Source organism: Platalea leucorodia (genome assembly GCF_965183815.1).
Source record: "Platalea leucorodia genome assembly, chromosome: 21".
NCBI classification, from domain to species: domain Eukaryota; kingdom Metazoa; phylum Chordata; class Aves; order Pelecaniformes; family Threskiornithidae; genus Platalea; species Platalea leucorodia.
In genome coordinates this window covers 2005479-2017758 of record NC_138843.1, presented here as the reverse complement: position 1 = coordinate 2017758, position 12280 = coordinate 2005479, and the positions used below count along the sequence as shown (strand labels likewise).

General features: G+C 47.5%; 1 protein-coding gene across 11 annotated transcripts in view; it reads left to right on the top strand.

Moving 5' to 3' along the window:
* GATAD2A (GATA zinc finger domain containing 2A) overlaps positions 1-12280 on the top strand; it is a 66325-nt gene that overhangs the window by 19669 nt on the left and 34376 nt on the right. The window lies entirely within an intron of this gene.

Genomic DNA, 12280 nt, shown 5'->3' with positions numbered 1-12280 from the left:
GCCTTGGGTAAGTCACTTAAACCTCTCCATGCCTCCGCTAGCCCATCTGCAAAATGGGTATAAGTGTGTGTTACAAAGGAAGCATGCAAAATGTGGCTTATAACAACAGTTCCTTTTATTTTAATCTTCATCTTCTTTAGCTTTTATCTCTGAAATGATTTAACCCCATGTCATCTCGTTTTTCAAATGAGAATTGCTGGTAGGACTTAAGATGAGAAGAGGGAAAAGAGAGTCGTCAGGTTTACCTCACAATCTGTAACGCCGGTTTGTTGTGTTAGGAAATGCAAACATTTGAAAGATCTAGGAGTGTAAAATTTAACAGCCAGCCACAGACGCTGAAGGCCAGACAAATACGGGGAAGGAGCATCACGTGCCTGACGGGGAGCTGGCAAACCCCTAGACCAGGGGAAGGAGGGAGTTCGCCCCTGACTCTCACGCTGGTTAATTCATGTGTTTGTAGGTGATGTGCCCCAGTCAGGTGAGTTTTTGAGCTCTGCAGGATTTCTTTCTGTATATCCCTTATAACTGGCAGGTCTGTGCCGGGGGCAGGGTCGAGTCTGTGCGCCTTTAACCAAGACGCGTGGAAGCTTATGATCAGGCGTGTTTGTTTTGCCTTTTATTTTTAAGAAGGCTCAGTTTCTGGAGGCTGTTTCTCCTCCCACCATTGTCCTTCCTGCAGAGCCCTTGGGCATCAACTGGACTCCGTGGGTCCTCCCTCCGACTTCTGGTTTGTGCACAAAACAAACCGATCCGCTGACCCAGACCTGACGGGGGTCCTTGCCTGTTTAGAAACCTTCCGCGGCTCGGTCAGGTGCCGCTCGCATTAAGCAGAATGTATGGAATGGTCTGTATCGTGAAATGATCGGAGCCTTGACGCGCTCAGGAGTTCGAGTCTCATTCAGGTGTCAGAGCTATTTAACACGCACATCTCTCGCTGTACCTCATCTGTTCTGTTTGTATTCATTCTTATTAAATTCAGGTTTTTTACTTTTTTTTTTTTTACTCTGAGTTAAGCGTTTCAGCCTCTTCATTCTCCTACTCCTTTGTTTCCTTTCCTTCTCTTTCCCCTCCCTCCCCCCTTTTTCTCTCCCAAAAGAACAACAAACGAAAACAATCAGTATTTTGCAAGAGTAAAGGAGTTTTCATGACGGTTTTTGGGTGACTCTCCAGGTGAGGCGGTTTGGCTGCGACTTGCCTCTTCGGAGACTCTGGCAAGTTTGGTATCGCAGATGATCTGGCATTAAGTTAAAGCTCTGCCGGAAAGGCTTTGCTCCTGCCATGTTTGGAAGAAGAGTTGGTCTCCAATTCCTTTAACAATTATGAGGTGACTAATAACTTGAATGCAGTTTCCCTGCTAATTTGTGGTGCCCTGTAGTAAACCCTGCTGCGGCATGAAAGGGATCAGCGTGTGAGCGCTTCGTCTTCTGGTTTTGGTGTCTTGTGCGTCACCTTCTGACTTGGGCTTATTCCTGTATAAACACGAATCAAACTAAATTAAAAGTCGTACCCAAATCTTGCTGGACCCGGCAGCCCAAGCCGCGTGGATCGAGAGTCGGGAGGCAGTGCGCCGCGCTTGCAGTCACCCATAACAATATGTGCTTTTTGTTGCCCTCGCTCCAGCGGTGTGAATGGGAGCTGGAGGGATGGGAACAAAAAAAAGGAAGCCTATAAAAGAGCACTCCCACAAGGCAGGAGATAAGCCCTGACATGAAGTAAACACCGTTCCTCCCCCTCTCCCCCCACTTCCAGTATCTTCAGCTGAATATAAATGGATATTTTAAAAGTCAGGTACGTGAAGAAGTCTCTAAAACACCTAGCAGCAAGGGAGGCTGTATGATATTTTCTTATTTTTGCACCCCATCAAGTGAAAATAACTCATCGCTGTTTAACTGTGTCAGTAATGTGGGTAGTTCCAGCAGAGAGTATGGAAACGGATATTCTGCCGGGAAGAGGGGCCGCTAACTCTTTTTATCATAATTACTAATTCTTTAACAGTAAACGTTGTTACTCCGAGTTCTGACAAAAGCGGGTACCAACAACGGCTAAGGATGTTAGGTGGCACCTCAAAAGGTGGTTATATTTTTCAGTCGTATTTGATGGGCGAGCAGACGAAGACGGCGATAGGCGTGTAAGTACGAGTGAGCTGATCTCAGGGCACTCGGTTGGTTCCTCCCTTTCTCTATTAAACATCCAAAATAAGGAGGAGTTTATGGTGGGGTCTTTGCACTGAAGTGCCAGATTGCTGGAGCTGGAGGAATAAACGCTTATTTTGTAGCTTTTCAATGGAAAAAAAGTGAAGCCTTGATTGAGTTTTCAGTTAGTCTTGAAATGGATTTTGACATGACCTGTCTCATTCCCTTTGGGGTACAAACACCCAATTTTGCTACCTATAAGACTATAGGAATTGGCATTCAAGAAAGCTTTTTTTTGCCCCCCCCTTTTTTTTCTTTTTTTCTTAAGTTCAGTAGGCCACTTCCAATGCAGTGATGCTGGTTAACTTGCTTCTTGTTTCCTAACTCAAGCTAGATGGGGAGACTCTTGTCAATGCTGCCTGCTGAAACTGCATCTCCTGCGCACCAGACAGTTACCCCGTGGCCGACACAGTCGTTAGCACCAGGTTTTCTTAAAACAGTTTTGTAAATGCCCAGAGCGTGGCTGGACCGAAGGGAGCCCAGCACTGGTGCGGGATGCCGCTGAAACGGGGCAAGCCTCATCCCAGCAGCAAAGTCACTTTTGTGACTGTTTCGTAGGGCAAGTATTGCTGAAGATGGTCAGTGGTGGCTTTTCTCTTCGTCTGATTTATGCTACAAATACCGAAGACTTCCCGGATACTAAAATGAGTCAGAAAATTGAATCGTTAGATTTCACGCTCATGCTGATTTACCTATTGGTGTGAGTAGGAGCAGCTTCCTTGCCGTAGCCTGTTAGCTGTGCCCAGTATGCTCATTTGCTGAAGTAGCCGTGTGGTCACGAGCTTTGAAATGCTTGCAAGAATTAGAGGAAGTAAACTGAAGGCATTCATATTTAATAGGATCTTAGAAAATCCTGTCTCCAACAGAATTAGGTACTGCAGTTGTGCGTGTGTCCCTAGCGTTGCGGTATGTACAATCACACTGAGCCACCTATTGAGATTCCTACACAATATAAATCTAGAATTCTCTGGGTTTCATTGTAAAATAGTGAAATTACACGCGTGCCGATTGCAGGCACGGTGCTAGCGTTCTGCTCTGTAGGACGCTGTGGAGTATGGACTTCGGATTTTGCTTTCTGCTGGCTTGCTTGTTTGTTTTTAAGGCTTAGGAGATGCAGTCTCTGAAAGCAAGCGCCTCGTTGTTTCAGCGGTGGAAGAGCCCCTGCCTCATAGCAGAGCTGCTTGCTCTTGTTTGGCGTCTGCGGAGGGCATCCAGCGAAGCTTGGCTCCGTCTGTGTCTGGGTCGTGCTCGCGAAGAGCTGATGATGCTCTGTGGGCAGGACCCTTCCTTTCTGGGCCGTGCATGCGTAGGGCGAAGCCTGCCTTTAATGCCTTGATTAACTCTATAAATGTGATTTCTTAATTGATGTCTTAAGCTTTTTTTTAATTCAAGGTCGCTTTTGTAGTTGGGGGAAAAGGAAAATGACATCTGTAACAGCTTTTCTGTACCTGTTCCTGAAAGCAGATGATACTGCAAGAAGGCTGGCTCGTGGTGTGGCTGTTTCTGAGAGGAAAGATCCCAAAGAGGAGATGACACTTTCTGTAAAACTTGAAAAGTAATCCTTGTGCGAATTTCAGAAGCTCAGCTGAAGACTAATCTGGGTTGGCTATGCGTAATAATTCTTATTTTCGTTAAAGTTATGCTCCAAGATAGTAGGTAGCGCTTACAGTTAAGGCTAACGTTAAATTATTGTCTTGCAATTCACAAAAGATTGCTGATACGTAGGAACGGTTACTGCTCCATGGGCTGCGATGGCAGGAACGAACAGCAGGATCACCAAGAGAAACTTCTTGATTGTTATATCTATAGGTCTTGATGTATTTTGCAAATAGGGGAAAGTTCATGAATAGTCAATATTAATCAGTAGCATAGAATACGAGACGGAAAGCATAGCGTCTTTGGGGTGGTCTGATATACAGCAGGTATGTAAGGTATTCTGTGGCTGGAAAAGGTCTAAAAGTCTCTTACATTCTGAAGAAAGTAAACGTTTTGCTTGACGATTATAAATAAATATTGCAAGCTTTGCGGTTGTGCTCGGGCACTTCTCTGGACTGCGGGAAAGCTGGGATCTGGGAGGCAGAGCGCGCCTCCGGACTTGCGACCTGCAATCTTCATTCCATTAGTTCGTGTTGAAAGTATTTAAGCTTCGGCTTTTGCTCCTTCCTTTAGCAAAGGTATCCGGAGAGGAATGTATTAATTCCTTTTGCTGGACCAAAACCTGGTTTTAAACCTGAAGATGATGGTTTAACAAGCAGCCAGTGATACAAGTGGCTTGGGGAACAAAAGCACGTGAATCCTGTCGGTTAAGACCTGATGGGCAACTTATTTCTGTGAGGTGCCTGAGAATTATGATGATGAAGACTACAGAAGTAATTAAATAAGACTCATTTTAATATTGCGCATGTTATTGATCCCTTAGGACATTTAGATACGCACACTCGATAAGATCTCCTTTGCAAAATGTTGTTCGGTGTAATTGTAACACCTCTGGTTGTTTTCTACCCAAAATGCCCTCATGTTTTTGTGGAAGTTCGATGCTGTTTTACATAAAGCCACTGAAGTAACCAAAAGCCTCAATTTTGTCTTGCTCATCTTCGGTATCTGTTTGCTTTCTGCTCGTTCTGTGTCGAGGGACCCTGACGGGTTTGTTACCAGTGGTTAGGCTTGCTCAAGATTAAAAATCCCCCTCGATCCCATGGGTGATAATGACAACTTTTGTTTCCTTTCCCCTTCTCGCTGCAGGACCAGGGGCTAAACATCAGCCCCACAGCCTCCGTGGTTTTAATACCGACACGGCTGCGTGCAAGCGTGGCTTGTGATGTTCGGCGCGCAGTGCTCCCTTTTGATCTCAGGTGGGGGATGCGGTGTGCATCCAGATCAAGTTTTGTGTGCCGAGGCTTCTGAATTAATTAATGATGGTGGCTGTGCTCGGCTTCCCCTGTAAATAGGTGTGGCCGCTGGGTCCCTGCCAAGCTGCCATTTCATTCCCTTATTTGGATCTCTGAACAGTGTCATTCTCTACACACACCCTCAGTTAGGTTTTTAAATAATATAGTTGGAGAAACTAAAATTGCTGCTACAAAATTATTAGCTTATGGGTTATTAACGTACTCCTAAAACTGAGATTAAGAATGCGTCATTAGTGGAGGATGGTATCTTGACCTCCCCCCCCCCCCCCAAATTTTTTTTAAAAAAAGGTTACTGCTGTGTTTCCAGTAGCTGATGCTGAAGCCAGGTAGGCACAAACCAAATTATTCAGGAGGAATCAAGTTATCGTATTTTAGTGGACGCCAGGTTGCCCAGGTAAAGTCACTGGCGCTTGGTGGGCACAAACTGCCCGCAGAGCACAGCAAAGCCTCGTTCGGCAGCGAGCGTCGGCGAAGCGGATGAAAGCAAGCCCCCGAATATGGCGTTCCGGAGCAAACGTGATGCATACAAAAAACACATCGTGCTCGATGGTGAAAGTAGAACAGATTTTTCCACCAGAGCTAGAAATGACAATTTGCCACCTGCTTTTTTTTTTTTTTTTAAATTGAACATTGCCACTCATTTTAGTCTCTGTCTCTCCTAATGAGAGATCCAGAGCTTTCCAGTCTTCTTGGGGTCAACTCCTTGGGGTTGCTGGGCGCTCGGTGATAAATTCACGCACACATCCCTCTTCCCCTGTTTAATATTCTGCCAAACAGTTGTGCAAATGCATTTCGTGATGCTGCCTCTTTGCATAGAAAAGAGACACCCCCTTCCTCTGTCAGATTCTACATCTGAAAACAGAAGATAGTAAATCCAGTTCTTGAAAAACATGTTTATACAACAATCCACAGAGACCGGCACCATTAGGCGATTAGATTGCACTTTGATTAAAGCCAGTTCATTGCAACTGCTCGGCGTGGCTGGAGGATGGCTGGGCAGGCGCCGTCGTCTTGACGGAAACGTGGAGCGTGTCTGTCCTGCAGCGTCGGTCGCAGAGCCGGCCTCGTTGATCCGGATGACGAGTACGTCGGCGATGGGAGCCCTTCGTGCTCACCCCGTGAATCCGGTAGATCTTGGCCCTGGGTGAGGATCAACATAATTGGCCATAAATATAGAGTAACTGAAAAATAGTTCAAACTGCGCTATGTATAAAACAAAGAACCCCCAAACCAAAACCCTTTAATCTATTTTTAGCTCTTCTTGGTATTCTCTCCTTTTGCTTAACAGTAGATATTACAGTTCCTCTTCTTGACACGGGCACTGCTTTGTTCACGTCTGCTGCTTGGCTGCTGTCTCTGCACATGCAGGGTGTTTTTTGTTGTTCCTGCAAGTCGGCCTCTTGCAAAGATTTTGATTTAATGAGTCAGGTCTACCCATACAGTAATTACCAAGATTAACTGGGATAGATGTGGAACAGATGTATAAAACTGTTTGGACCTGGCTCCGATGCAACCTCTTAATCAGTGGTTTCATCCTTTCTCTGACTTAACTCCCCTTTCACAGTTTAAACTACTAATTGTGAAATTAATGACAAAAATAATATTTTCTTTCTGTTTCACTTGTGGACTTTCCTAATTCCTTATCATACCTCTTTGTTCCTTTGAGTGAGAACATGACATCGCTTAGGTGCTTCTGTACGAGGGAGCGCAGCTCTCGAAACTGAAGCAAAACAAAACTGGTCTGCCCAAAGGGTTGCTCTGAGGTTAACGTTATCTAGAAATAATCAGCTTTTGTAGCTCATTTTATAACATATTGCTCTTATTTTTATGAAACCAAAGTGTCTTGGAGCGGTTTCCTGTGGACTTTTTGAGGGATAACTGGGTTTTCAGAGATTTGCTGGGGAACCTGCTCCCCCTCCGCCCCCATTTGAAGACATAAATTGCGTTATGAGTGAAAAGCAAGCTGCGTGCTTCTGTCTGCTAGAGCCCGTAGTGGTGCAACCCTAGACAATCATGGGTGTTTCTATTCATGAGTAGCCAACCAAATCGTGATCTGGGTATTTTGAGCCTGCCTGATCTTCTGAATCAACCTGCAGAGAAATGCACTCCATTTTGTGCTGACTTGGGACTCCGCGCGGGGCTAGCCGGCGTCGCGTTTTCCACCTAGCATCTGTAAACCCCGGTGCGTTTGCTGCGGGCGCTGCAGCGTTGTGAACTGCTGACCAGGACAGCAGGAACCGGGTGCTCCGGGCTCTGGTTACAGAAAGCCAGATTTGCAAGGTCTTGAATAGTGAGGCTTCCTGGAAGGAAGGGGAAAAAAAGTTGCAGTTAGTGTTGATTTTTTTCTTTCTGAACTGCATTATTGGAACCGCTTTATCTTTGCATCTTCCAGGTATCCACACTTGACCGAATTCTGGCTAATCTCAGTAGAAGCCCGGGTAGATCGCAGGGCTTGTTTGGGGAGGGAGGAAGGAGCTTGGTAATGTAATTACCACTGAGACATTTCAGACTAAGGAACGAGAGAAGTCAAAATGCACTTGCACTTTGGTCTCAAAACCGTAAGTTTTGATTGCAAGAGATTAGATTATGCCAGCGTTTTTCAAAAGGTTCAGCCTGGATTTTTTGGAGAAAATTTACTCTCAGATTTTCTGTTTTCCTGCACGTTGGTGTACACGAGCGGCAGGGTTTGCGAGCTGAACTCCAGTTGTGCTAAATTAGCGTCGGGATCCGTATGGAGCGCGGTGCAGCTAGCGTAATTAGTAGATCGTACTCTCCCAGATCCAGCAGCAAAGGCAGGGTTTCTCCTTGAAGGCCTGCGTGCACTTCCATGCGATTTGACAGCCCTTGGTATCCACACGGTATCCAGTAGAGAACAAATGGTGGAAAATAAGTGTTTTCCAAGAGAAGGATGTGCTGGGGTGACGTGCTTAAGGGCCAGCTGTTGCCAGTAAGTAGTTTTTTCTAGGTCTGACTTTCTGCTGCTGTCTCAAACGATGCCCTCGCCGGCTGGCGCAGCGCGCCATCCCCGTCTGCGGAGCGGCTGAGCAAAGGGTTACTGCGGCCCCCGCTTCCCCTGCCCTGCCAGCGCGGGCATTGATCCGAAGGGTGTAATTATAAATGCTATTGATGGCCCGGGAGGGGAGTCGGATGTTTTATCTCTGGCGCAGGAATTCGGGAGCGAGCGGCAGAGACTCTTAATTTGTAACAGGTTTTATTTGCAATCTGACTTGTACACAATAAACGGGTAGCGGTGGTATTAACGAGCATCTGAAAGGAGCCTTTTTCCTCCCTGCAAGGTGGCACTTCACCGCAGAGAGGCTCGAAGTGAAGAGCGGGTACGCAGGGTGTTTGGGAGCTGTCACCTGAATCTTTAGGCACGCAGAAGTCAAAAAGCAATGCTTGAATGTTTGAAGAAATACCAGTGTATGCCAGGTACGGAATGGATCGGCACATTCATAAAAAGCCGGAGAAGTGCTGCTTCACTCCATGATGGTTTCTTATGCTGTATTGAAACGGGCACCATGACTATTATTTCTATCCCATGGCTCTTCCTGGAATTCTGTTGAGGTGTGTGCAGGGAGAAATCCGCATTTTTGGAGAGCGTAAAAATTCTTTCAACTGATATTTTGGTGCTTAAAACCCCCAATTTGATACTTTTGTACAGCTTTGAGTCCTCCTCCTAGACCAATACTTTGAAGACTTTACTCCTGTATTCAAAAATGTTCATGGCAGCAAAGCCTGAAGCCGTGAGACAGAAGCTAGCCCCTTGGCTGTCGGCATGTAAATTGAAATGTGCCTCCTTTTTTTCTGCTGACCAGTTCACTCAGCCTTCCAAAAAGTACAGAAGTTGTCTTATCTCGGTTGTTGGAGGAGGCATGTACAGCAGTAACACTAAACTGGGGTACCTGTGGCATAGTTTCCATGCCTTAATCTTCTTGGAGAATCCGTAGCCTGTCTTATTCTGAAAATGTAATGTTTTTAAAACCCTGTTTTGCGGGCTAAATCTCTCTTGAATTTTACTGGATCATAATTTTTCTAGATAGAGTTGATGGGATTCAGTAATGTTGCTAAAAATGCGGTCCCTAGCATTCTGATCTACAATTTTCATCATCGTTTCATAGAGGGGGGGGGGAAATTAATGAGTGACAAAGTAGGCTCTGAGCAAATAGAGCTGGTTTCTGCTCTGGCGAGTTAGCAGGAGATGCTGTTCAGTCCAGTCCCTGCTTAATTTCTTGAACATTTTGCTTATTACGGTTTTAAAAAGTCGCTATATCGGAACGGGAGCCGCAATTCTTTTTAAACAAAGCCTCAAACCTTTGAAAGAGCTGCAGAGTGACGGGATACTAAAGACTTAGTTTTCTTGGACGGCGGAGGAGCCGACGCAGGACGTCCCCGGGCGCTGGCGGAGCCCTCGGACGACGGCAGCGCCGCACCGAAGCGCGCCGTACCGGTGGCTCGGGCGTCCAGCCGGGCGCTGCCCTGCTGCTGCGGTGGCTTTTTCTGATGGAAGCGGTATCAAAACTTGGAGCTGCTGCTTGAGCAGAGTTTCACTTCCGAGTATTAACTGTTTAATTGCCTGGTTCCTAGGAGGTTCCCTAAAGAGATGCTTTAAAACGAATCCTTCGAAACATTTTTATAAGCACGTTAACCTTTTTTCCGCAGCGGCGTGCGCTGCAAAAGCAAACTTCCCATCTTGGAGATGCAGGAGAAGGCTAAGCCACGGGTGGAGCCGGCTGCGGAGGGACGGAGCGCGGGAGCCGGAGCGGGATCTGGGGCCGTGGCCCTGCTGCCTGCCCGGGCAGCTCGTTGCTGGAGATCTGTTGGGTTTCAGTGGAAACTTCCACGCGCTGAATGTGGGTCAGCGCCGGAGGCGGCCCTGGTCCCGCGCCGCCAGCATCCCGCGGCACTGAAGCGGTTAAACTGCTCTTCTGGTGTCCTCGCAAGATGAAAACTATTTTAGTCCCATGACACGAGCACTATGGGAGTTTAATGCTACAGTTCATTAAAAATGGAGGCTGGCCGGAGCCTCAGAAATACGATTCGGGAGCTTAGGCTTCCCACGTCCAAAGCACGTCGGAAGGAACGATCTCTGCTGAACGACTGCAAAACACGGGGAGCCCTCTGACGCGAGGCTGCTGCCGGGCTCATTCGCGTCACCGTACTCCTCTTTGTGGGGGAAAACTTTCTGCAAAACGCGGGCTCCCGCTGCGCTGGAGGTGCCTCGTGTGCCGTCCTCCCAGCAGAGCCGAGCCGGCTTCCGACGGAGCCGGTGCGGAGCCGATGCCTGGAGGATCCTCCCCTCCCACTGCGACCTTTACCAGTCCTGTTCAGCAGGTCTCTCTACCAGGCAGAATAATTCCTTTTTTTTTTTTAATTTTATTTTTTAATCCCCCCCCCAGCAGCGTTACAACTCGTGGCTTCCTGCTCGCTGCAAGAGTATCGTAACTACCAGTTACCACGGCTGTGCCGTAGCGTTTGTCCCGACCCGGTGCGCGGTGTGCGTTGCGTGTGTTGCTTTTCGTCATCTTCAGCGATGAAGAAGTGCGTGTTTGTGTCCAGGCCAGATGCACGAGCAGCAGCACGGAAGCACCGCTGTATCTGGAGGGTTTTATAGCACTGTTGAAGGCCCTGAAGTAGCTATTGCAGTGGTTTTCAATGGGCTTCTAATTAGAAAAGCATTGGACTAATAGGATGAGCTATAATTAGCAAGACCTGCCCTCTAGATAGCTAATCAGGGACCAGAATACAGTTGCATATCCATTCATTAAGTTTCTATATCTGCACTTTTGTAGCCGTTTGTTTAACCTATTGGAACATTTTGGGGTGCTTAAAATAGTAAACCAGGGAAGATGGACTGGGCACAATCTGCCAGCTTTTGGGACAAGATGACCTCTGGGCTTGCTGGAGTTTGGTCAAGGGGGGGAGTTTGATCCTGGGGTGGGTGTCAGAGGGGTGACCCTTTACGGCCCTTTTCCCCTGTCCAGGGAGGAGGACTGGAGGTCGGTGAGCCGTTGTCCTGCCTTCTGGACAAAGGAAAATAGCTCTGCAGCTTTTTGAGGAGGGAAATGACTCAGTTCTCGGTGGCTTAGCAGAAATAAGAGGCCGAGCTTCCAAGGAGTCGTCTTGGCAGCCCGTGTGCATCAATTACTGCGCTCCACCTACGGCCCAGCGCTGCTGCCGTCTGCCCCCAGAGCCGACGCCGGGTCAGCGCGCCCAGCGCCGCGCCAGACCCGCCGCTAAAGCTGAGGCCGTCGACCGATGATTCGCCTTGTGCCGGGTAAAAGCAGGCTGCGATAAGGGGCGTTTGACTCGGCTTGTGCTGCTGGTGCAGGGAACTGCCGATCCAGTAGCATGGCAAAACCAGTTGATTTTTCTAACTGGCGAGTGTACGCTGGCTGTGGGTTTCTTCCCTCAGTGTTTTCATAGAGAGGGAGAGGGAAGGTTTGGATGTCACACACTGTGTGTACAGGCTCATAAAAGGATTTTTGTAAAGCATAAGCGAGTGTGGGCCAGCAGAACTTTTTCTGGAGGAAGAAGCAGATGAGCACATGAGCATGTTCGTTCAGAATTACTTTTCTATGCTGTCCTACAGGACAAAAACTTCTCTAAGAAGTCGTTTCCCCCTCCTTTCTCCGCTTTACATGCAACTTCATGGAAGCTCCTGCAGGGAACGGTGGCGTGGTCCCGAGCGTGACCAGGAGCAGAGGGACAACTGCCTTCATCCCTGTTACGGGGTGTGGGCGGTGGTGGTACCCCCCAAAGCCTCCGGCTGTATTTAGCCCCTGCATCCAGCTTGGCATTAAAATTTGCTCTGATGTCCTTTAAGTGAAAACACCAAATTGTCACTGAACTGCTGAACTGAGCCCGCGGGTGAGCACGCGTGTGACACTGGTGTCGCTTGCAAAGACGACTCTCTTCGTTTGCATCTCTCAATGTTCCTGCTACTTAAGTAATGCTGCCTTCATGTAGGTAACACCGGACAAATGCTGCCTTGTTTGCTGCATCTTGCTAGCTATTAAAATGCTCATCTGGGGGCCTGCTGGCTTGTTGGACAAATTAAAAGCTGGAAGCCTTTATGAAAGAAAACTACTTATTTTTTTATTTGGTCAGCGTTTGTCTTTAAAGCAGCATGCCATTTTAGCTAGTGTCACATTCAATTTGGGAGGGAGTGAACGAGGT